This window comes from Hippoglossus hippoglossus, chromosome 22 (assembly GCF_009819705.1).
Source record: "Hippoglossus hippoglossus isolate fHipHip1 chromosome 22, fHipHip1.pri, whole genome shotgun sequence".
Classification (NCBI taxonomy): domain Eukaryota; kingdom Metazoa; phylum Chordata; class Actinopteri; order Pleuronectiformes; family Pleuronectidae; genus Hippoglossus; species Hippoglossus hippoglossus.
Genome location: NC_047172.1, coordinates 20,306,894 through 20,315,560, shown reverse-complemented (window position 1 = coordinate 20,315,560; position 8,667 = coordinate 20,306,894).

Sequence of the window (8,667 nt, the reverse complement as noted above, 5' to 3'; positions counted from 1 at the left end):
GACAGAACCACAGGCAACAGCTGATCTACTACAGAGTGATCAGGTGAGTGGGTTAGAGAAACAATGAGGATTTCAGTGGAGATATTATATTGAAATAACCAACAAAGAGGTTCACTGAGACATTTCGCCACTGTGGATTCAGGTTCATCGCAGGACCATTTTGCATTATCAAGGATGCCCATACTCTTTGGAAATCCCGGGTGGACCAGAGTGGAGGTGTGTGGTGAAGGCAGATCTCCCTAAACAGTTTCCTGGGTGAAAGTGTATAAAGCCTGCCTCGTTCAGACAGAACGAGCTGCTAACGTGGAGCTGTCTCAGACAGCATCAGGGAGGCATGGTGGTGGAGTGGGGGTAAGCCTGAGAAAAGAGAGGAGGTTGAAGAATTGGGAGAGACAGGGGTGACAGATGGAGGGAGGGACAGAAACGGAGAGATTAAACCATAGAGAGAATGAGCGAGCCAAGGAGATGTAGTGAAGCAGAAGGATGTGTGATGGATGGAGAGATGAGTGTGTGATGAAAGAGAAGAGGGAACAGGGGAAGAAGAGAGGCAGATGAATCATCACAACGTTACACTGGGGTCTGTGTGTGCGTGCACATCCACTCGTTCCTGCTACTTCGCAGCTATGTGCGTTTGGTGAGCTCTGATGATTGGATTATCAGGGTTTATTATAGCATGCATTAATGTCAACCTTCACACAGGCCGGCATTAGCTCTTAATGATGAAGTTAATGAAGGTATGCTGGCACATGTGCATGCACACATATGGTGTTTGAACATACAGGCACCTCTTGTTATGGAAGTATGACTCTGCCTTTGGACCGAAGCATGAAAGCTGCTCCGTGATATTTGAGATCAGGATGGAAAAGAAAGCAAAGTAGACGTTTGTTTAGCTTTACCTCCTTTCTTACATTGAATGTGTTGCATCTTCTCTTTTCCTCTGTACCTCCTCTTTCATTTGTTCGCTCCAGTTTTATCATCCAAAAAGTGCTTATTTTAAAAAGTTAACGAGCACAAAAACCCCAACCAAACCCCATCAAATTAGGCTCTACTAGTTTTTAGCTAAATGCTTAACTCACCATGAACATGTTCATAATGCTGCTAACATGCTGTTGTTTACCAGCTTTAATACCATGTTCACCATTTTAGTCAAGCTAACATTTGTTGACTGGTATAAAACTCAGTATAGCTGAGGTAAATGAGAATGTCAGTTGTTTAGAGGAAAGGTCAGTGGATCACCGAAGTTTGGATCTATCCTCTGGGTGAATGAATAGTTCATTGGCAGTCCATCCTATAGTTGTTGTGACGTTTCAGTTTGGACACGACAACCAACAGAAGGACCAAGCAACCCACATCACAATCCCTATAGTCTTGGTAATAGCATGTAAAGGTTAAATCCATCTTGCTGTGCAAAATAATTGCAGCTGACGCCAAGATATCTGGACATTGAGGTCCCATTCACAAAAGTGCTTGATCCTACATTTTCCATAATGCAACTAATAAGAATCTGTCATTGATGCAAACAAAGTCAGTGCTATAGCTTTATGAGACTCTTTGTAAACTATTCGAGCCCAAACTGGAAAATAACAGACTTGACTAACTGCTTTCAGATTCTCCTCCTACAACTGTTTTCACTAACTAAGTAGAGTTAGGGTCTCCCCTCAAAGTAAGGATATATGTGATTTTGAGTGATGCTGATCGAGTCTGACAGTTTGTACATTTGTGTTTGTTCTGATTCATACACAGAGATTGCCTAGAGACAGACACAGATTCAGGCTTGTTTGAACTGTCAGGCTGACACAGAAAACGTAGGTGGTCAAGTGGAATTTTAGTTTTTCCCATGAGCAGCGTTGGTTGAACAAGATGATAAAACATCGGAATCCTAAAAGCCTGTTTGGATAAACAGTAATTAAGTCATTTTGTGTTAATTCATGTTTTATTTAGGGTGCTGCAACGCATATGGCTGTCAAAGCACGCTGGAGAGGGAGCAGCAGCATTTACAACGCCCACCATGAATGTCAGGGAGCGGACAAATGCTGAGGCAGCTGAGCGGTGAAGTATTTTTGTACCGAGAAGGAGGATGAACGACAGTGGGCTGTAACATGTATGAGCATGTTGGCCATTAATAGCCACTGGTCAAACAAGACCAAGTGAGTTAGTTTGCAGGATTACACAAAAACTACTGGATGGATTATTTGGTGGAACGGTGATGGAAGACCTCATTCAATTTTTGGCATGGAACCGGAGCAGGGGGTCCAGGATTTTTTTTTTCTTTTCTGAAACATTGTGAGATGGGAGGTTATTCAATATATTGATTGATTTCTCAGAGAATGATTCATGGCTCTTGATGAAAATATTCAGGGGACTGATTCATGTGTGTTGAATTTGGTGCTGATCCAAATAAAACTCAGGTTCTAGTGAATTTAAATGTGGTTTCAGGGCACCGTCGGGCCTTTGCAGAGGTATGCGCTCTAATGAGGGCCATCTTAGTTTCTTATGAAATAGGGATGCCACAGTCTAGAGATTTTCCCAGCAGGTAAACTCTTGACAACATAGCTGTTACTGATTGAACTGTACATAGGACAACAAATGTCTGTAGACAGCCTAACACTACTTCTGCATTTGAAGCTGCTTGCAGTGTTATTTAAGACAGATTTTAAGACGTTTTGTGCTGTTGTTTCACTGTGAAGTTTACAGGGCCCTGCGCCACCTCTCTCTCTCTTACACACACACACACACACACACACACACACACACACACATACACACACACACACACTGACCTGTCTGTCATTGAGACGGTATATCCTCAAAATACCCAAAGTTTTAATTGTCGTTTAACTACGACTGCAACCTTAAAAATAATAAAATGTTTCATTTGAAGAAAGGAAGAACATTCCATATTCCTGCTTTTAAGAGACATGTAACTGCTACATCTGACTGTTTCCCAAATAGTCCCAAACCTTTACATGTGGTAAGTTCAAGTTTGACAGACAGTTGAGTTTCTCCCCTGGCTAACTCACAGGGCTCCGACAAAGGTCAGCTGCTTTTACCCTTTAACCCGACAGCCCCAAACTTTCTTGGGGGCAGTGGACAGCCAACTTTGCTTTTTGCTCCTGCATCACTTTGTGTTCCACACGCACACATTCAGCTGGATGGCTGCCCACCACCTCTAACTCAACCTTGACAAAAGTGAGATATGGCTTGTTCCTGACAAATGGTGTCCTCTGTAGGACCTCTCTATCAGAGCTGACAGCGCCAGAGGGACACCTGCCCAGACTAGCAAGACGCTCAGCTGTGATTCCAGGCAGCCAATTGCCATGCAATCCTTGCATCACAGCCACAGACGATTTCTGTCACCAGTACCCGGTCCAAGTCTGCCAATATCCTGTCTCGAGTACACCACATCCTCCCTGCCTAGTCTAATAAGTTTCTCTGTTCACAGCAGATATCTTGTGCTGCAGCTTTAAAGCTGCTTTATTCTCCTGTTTCCCCTCCTCCCCTCCTTTACCTCCCAGAGGCAGCTCACATCAAATTCACAAACCACACTTCTGCTGTACAAGTTGTGAAGAGAGGTGCATCCACGAACACCTCCAAGACATGTGCCTAGTTGTTCTTCTTCTTCTTCCCTCCCAGCAGCCACCAGGCCATAGCTCCACTCTCAGCTCGACTCCTCTTCCCTCCAGGCACCTCAGTGGGGACATTCCCATCTCAAGCAGGACTTAACTGCCTGTGTGAAAAACTAATTTCTGCAGCAACACTTCATATCCCTCCCTGAGCTACGCTGCAAGTCTCTTGACCCTGATCATTCTCCTGTCATGTGGGCGAAAAAAAAATCCTTTGCTACCTGGTTCTCATTTTGTTTCTATTTAAAAAGCCTTTATTTTGAAGGGAAGCCACAGCTGGTGCATTTTTCTCCTAAGGGGCTGTATCAGAATATAAAATACAGGTATTCCTAAACTCACGCAAACATTTTTCAACACAATACAACATAATCAAATAAATAAAAATTAAATACTATTATTTATATTTGCAGAGTTTATTCTACATTTGTATTTGTGTTATTGTATTGGTATTGGTGTTATAGTCTTCTTACCGATACAATTCCAGGTTCCCAACTGCTGCGTGAAACCACCTGTAAAATCAACACTGACGTATTATGACGTTATGAAGTCATCATAACAATCCTGTTAAAGATAATACTTACACATGTACATCAGCAGTAGCATTCATTTTCACTCTTTTGCTGTGGTTTGTTCTTATCCATCCATCTTTGTGCATTAGAGCGCTGCCAATCAATAATATATTGTGTGCATGCAGCAAAGTTATGGATTTTAGTGTTCATTCATCTTGTTCCTTTTCAAATATACAGGCTACAGCTTATTCATATTTAAAATTTTTTAGATGCATTGATGTGAAGATGCATCTTGACAAATGCTCACTCATGGTCAGTGTTCAAATTCAAGTTGAAAAGTAAAAAAAATATTCAAACAGAACTAAATTCTTAGCTTTTTTTGAGGAAAAAAATGTCACTTAATATACTGTGACGTATGACAATATAAGTAAACCTCCAATACCAATATAACAAATACTTTTATAATTTTAACCTAAAAGTATACTCAACAGATAATTATTTGTGGGAGGTGCTTTAAGTCCACGACACTAGTCATTCAAATTATAGCTTACTACAAATATGTCTCTTTATGACATGGGTTAACTGACCCTTTAAATTATATCTAGATAGCGATGAATAATGTGTCACATTATTCTACAGTTATAGATAGATAGATAAATAGATAGAAAATGATTAAATGTGAAGAACGAGCGATAATGCTGAAAGAGCAATAAGGGATGCAGAAGCAACAATAATTTCAGTGAGAACGAAGAGATCAGGAAGGTCGGGGCAGAGCATGAGAATGAAAATGAGAGATGAGGCTGTACTGGCTTGTGAAGTGAAGCGATGATGAAAGAGAGTGAGACAAATTGGCACAGAGATGAAGGGCAGAAGAGAGAGAAAAGTTTCCTGTTCTGCAAATAGGGGGCAGTATCACTCTGCTGCATGTTCACAGTAGGAGACGGAGAGAGGCGACGAGGTGAGAATAGCAAAGACAGTGAGAGAGAGAGAGAGAGAGAGAGAGGGAGGGAAGGGTGGAAGGTAGACAGAGGGATGGATGGTGGTAAAGAGGGAGGGAGGGCTGGAGACAGAAAGGGCGGGGTAAAGAGACAGAAGAAGAAGAAGGGAGGGGAGGTGGGAGAGACGGAGGAGAGGAACAGGAGGAAGGGCGTATACCATACAGTGCCAGCATGGGAAAACCAATGCTCATCTGTTACCATTTCAATGTAAACTACTGCTGCTCAGTGCTTTGTGTTTGCATGTGTTATCATTGTTGTTGTCCTCAGTTTGTTTAATGTGATGTTCAGTATGTGAGCTGTGTGTTGAAATGTCTTTGTGGCCTGTTTAATGCCTTTTAGATGTATGTACCTGAGCATCTGGAGGCGTGTTTTTGCGAGTCTGTGTGCACATATGTGTCTATTGTTGTCTTTGTGGGTGCATGCATGCAAATTTTGGCAGTGGCTTAAGGAAATGTGTTACTGCATCTGTCCTCGATATGCCCAGCTGAATACAGAAAGCTTTTAAAAGGGTATTACACCACAGAAACAAGGGGCCACTTGGAAGCTTTCACTGCATCGTCTCCAAGGGCAGTGACCCAGCCAACCTTCGGGGGAGATTTTTCTCATCCGAGGAAATCTTTGGTTTACAAGGGGAAACACCTGATTTCCATCAATGCATGTAGTCCTTTACATAGCAGCCTTGGTATTATCTGAAATGAACTGTCAATAAGACCTGGCGGGGTCTGACAGCTTCTTCTGAGATTCATTATCACTTCATCGTCACTGATACCCCCTGTTATAACCTGTCAGGAGGTTTGGGTTGGGGTGTTGCGTTAGGTGTACAGCGAGGTGCTAGGGTAAGACTGACACTCCACCCTGAGGGGTGAGGTTAACTCTCTTTTAGTGATCAACTCCACACACCTGAGGCACAGTGGAGCGCAATGGGGGCTGACGGAAACCCAACAGACCCCCGGTCAAGAGAATTCTGGAGACAGTAACCCAGAGCACAGACTCTTCTCGCTACACTTGCATGGAGGCACCTTTCCATCGTTTCTGAACTGAAACCATACGACAGCGTCAGGCTGGAGGGACGCCCAACAGACCGCGTGTTGGTTCACAGGCCTGCTGGTGGAAGAGCACGAGTAATCCATAATCTCCCTAGTCCGATAGTCTGTGTGCACACAGGTAAGCGAGGCATACCCTTCAAGTAAACTGCATACACTGCAGCGACTGAATAAAATGTCACAAGCTGAACACCGAGGAGCTACCAATGAGAAGAGGCCTAACATTAATAGTAGTGCGCTGGTAGAGTTCATTTTATCTCAGAACACCCCGTTTCAACCAAATTACGAATTTACTGCTTGCAAACCACTGTATGTCGACCATTTCTCACAAAACTTCTCCTTCTCCATTACTCTCGAAAAAACTGTAGAATATGATTCACCCACTGATGTTGTAGTGGTTCACACACACACAATCGGCTTTTTCTTGTTTCCAGCTAGTGACTGCATTTTGCAGCATGCAGTAACAGACTGTACCCTTCTGTATATATTTACTGGCTATGTCAGTTAACTTAATTAAAGACGCAGATCATATCATGAGCCTTGGCACTCACATTATTCAATTTGTGTTAATTCCATTACAGCGGTTGCCTGTGAAGAAGTCACAGATTATCCCACTTCTAAACTCTGTATTTAAGTCATTATAGAAATTGATTCGGTTTATCTCCACTTGTGTTGGGGTCTAATGAGGGGTATTCAATGTGGAATGTGCTGTTGAAATGAATGGGGTTGATTGGCACTGTGCTGCTGTGGCATTAAATGTTTTACCAGCGTGCAGCTAGTTTAAGATTCGATGTCCATGCATGAGCCAACCGTTTCCTTTTACCTGAAGTTAGTCGTAGAAAGATAGTCACTACCTGATGGTCATTTCAATAATAGTTTAATTTGTGTGCCTCTTGTCTGTGGTTCATTTCAAGAAATTGTTTTTAACCATTATTAATTATCTGTTGTACAGCATGATATCATATTTAAATTTTACATTTTAGTTTTACTGAGTAAGAAAGGAAGGATGGGTAGTAACATCAGGGGTTATAATCTTCCTCTCACCTTAACATGTGCATGACAATGTTGGAATTTGACAAACAACAAGAATCAGAGTTCTTTCACACCGACCTTGTTAAGTCTGGACCTTCTGACTTTTCAGTTTAGTCTGAACCAAAGTGTGAAAGGTGCCTCAGACCTGAAGTTGGAGATGCTGGTCGTAAATCCATCAAGATATTACAGTGGTAGTGAAATTAGCTAAATAAAATGGTTGATTGATTTTCTCCATTCTAACAAGACTACTACCAACCCAACTGACATAATGCCAACGTCAGACACAAACTAGGGTCACTGGGGTCCTTATACTGACTTGTTGTTTTGGCGCAGTGAAAAAAGATTGGATATTTTTTCTTCACAGGTTATTTACAGTAGCAATATATTACACTAGCGATTGAAAGCAACATTATTTAACCATACTAAAGCAAATATTAGATTTAGCTTTCCTGAAGAAGCCGATCTCAAATTTTTTGCAGTCAATGTTTGAAAGTCGACAGCATTATGAACATTAATACACATCTGACATTTGAAACAAAGCAAATGGCTTAAATATTGGAGGAGATTTCACTGAGTTATGAACATTTTAAGTGTGAATAGACCTCCTGCCTCCTGGAACCTTGTGTCAGACCCTCATGTGTGAGAACTCCCTAAGACTCTACAGCTCTGTAAAGCTGTACTGAGACAGTGTTGCTTTGAATGATGCTAACAGTGAACAAACATGCTTACAATGACAATGCTAAGATGCAAACATTAAATTGACCTTGTTTAACATCATGGAGGAGAAGTCAGACGATGACCAAGAGACATTAGGATTGATCTTTTGCAGACCATGAATTTTTATATTACATATCATGGAAATCTGTCTCATAAATGTTGAGACACATCGCTGTGGACCAATGTGATGGACCCACTAACAGTCAGCGTATATATATATATATATATATAAAGATCCTCAATCTGCATGCGTATATATATATATATATATATATATATATATATATATATATATATATATATATGTATATACCTGTTATCAAAGAATATGGAGCATGATGCAGTAACAGACAAAATAATAAACATTTCTTCGTTACTGGCTCCATAGAGAAGTGAAAGAGTAAAAAAGTAGTGTGTGAAAACAAAGTCACGGCAAAGAAATAATTTCAACAATGTGGGATTAAAGATTAAAGGAGAACACCTTATGTTTCCAAAACTAAATATGGTCAAAAAGATAATGTCCTACTCTCAGGTTTCTTTCCATTGAGAAAATGTAGAAGTAAATTACATCACTTGTTCCTATTTCTCTTGAAATTAAACTGCATCAATGTGCTCAACACACTCACACACACACACACAGACATTAAATAAGTAGTTCAGTGAACTGTACATATTGGCCAGCAGGACCACACATTTTCACACCATTGACATCCCATGTGTTTGTGTGCAGCCAGTATAAAACAGT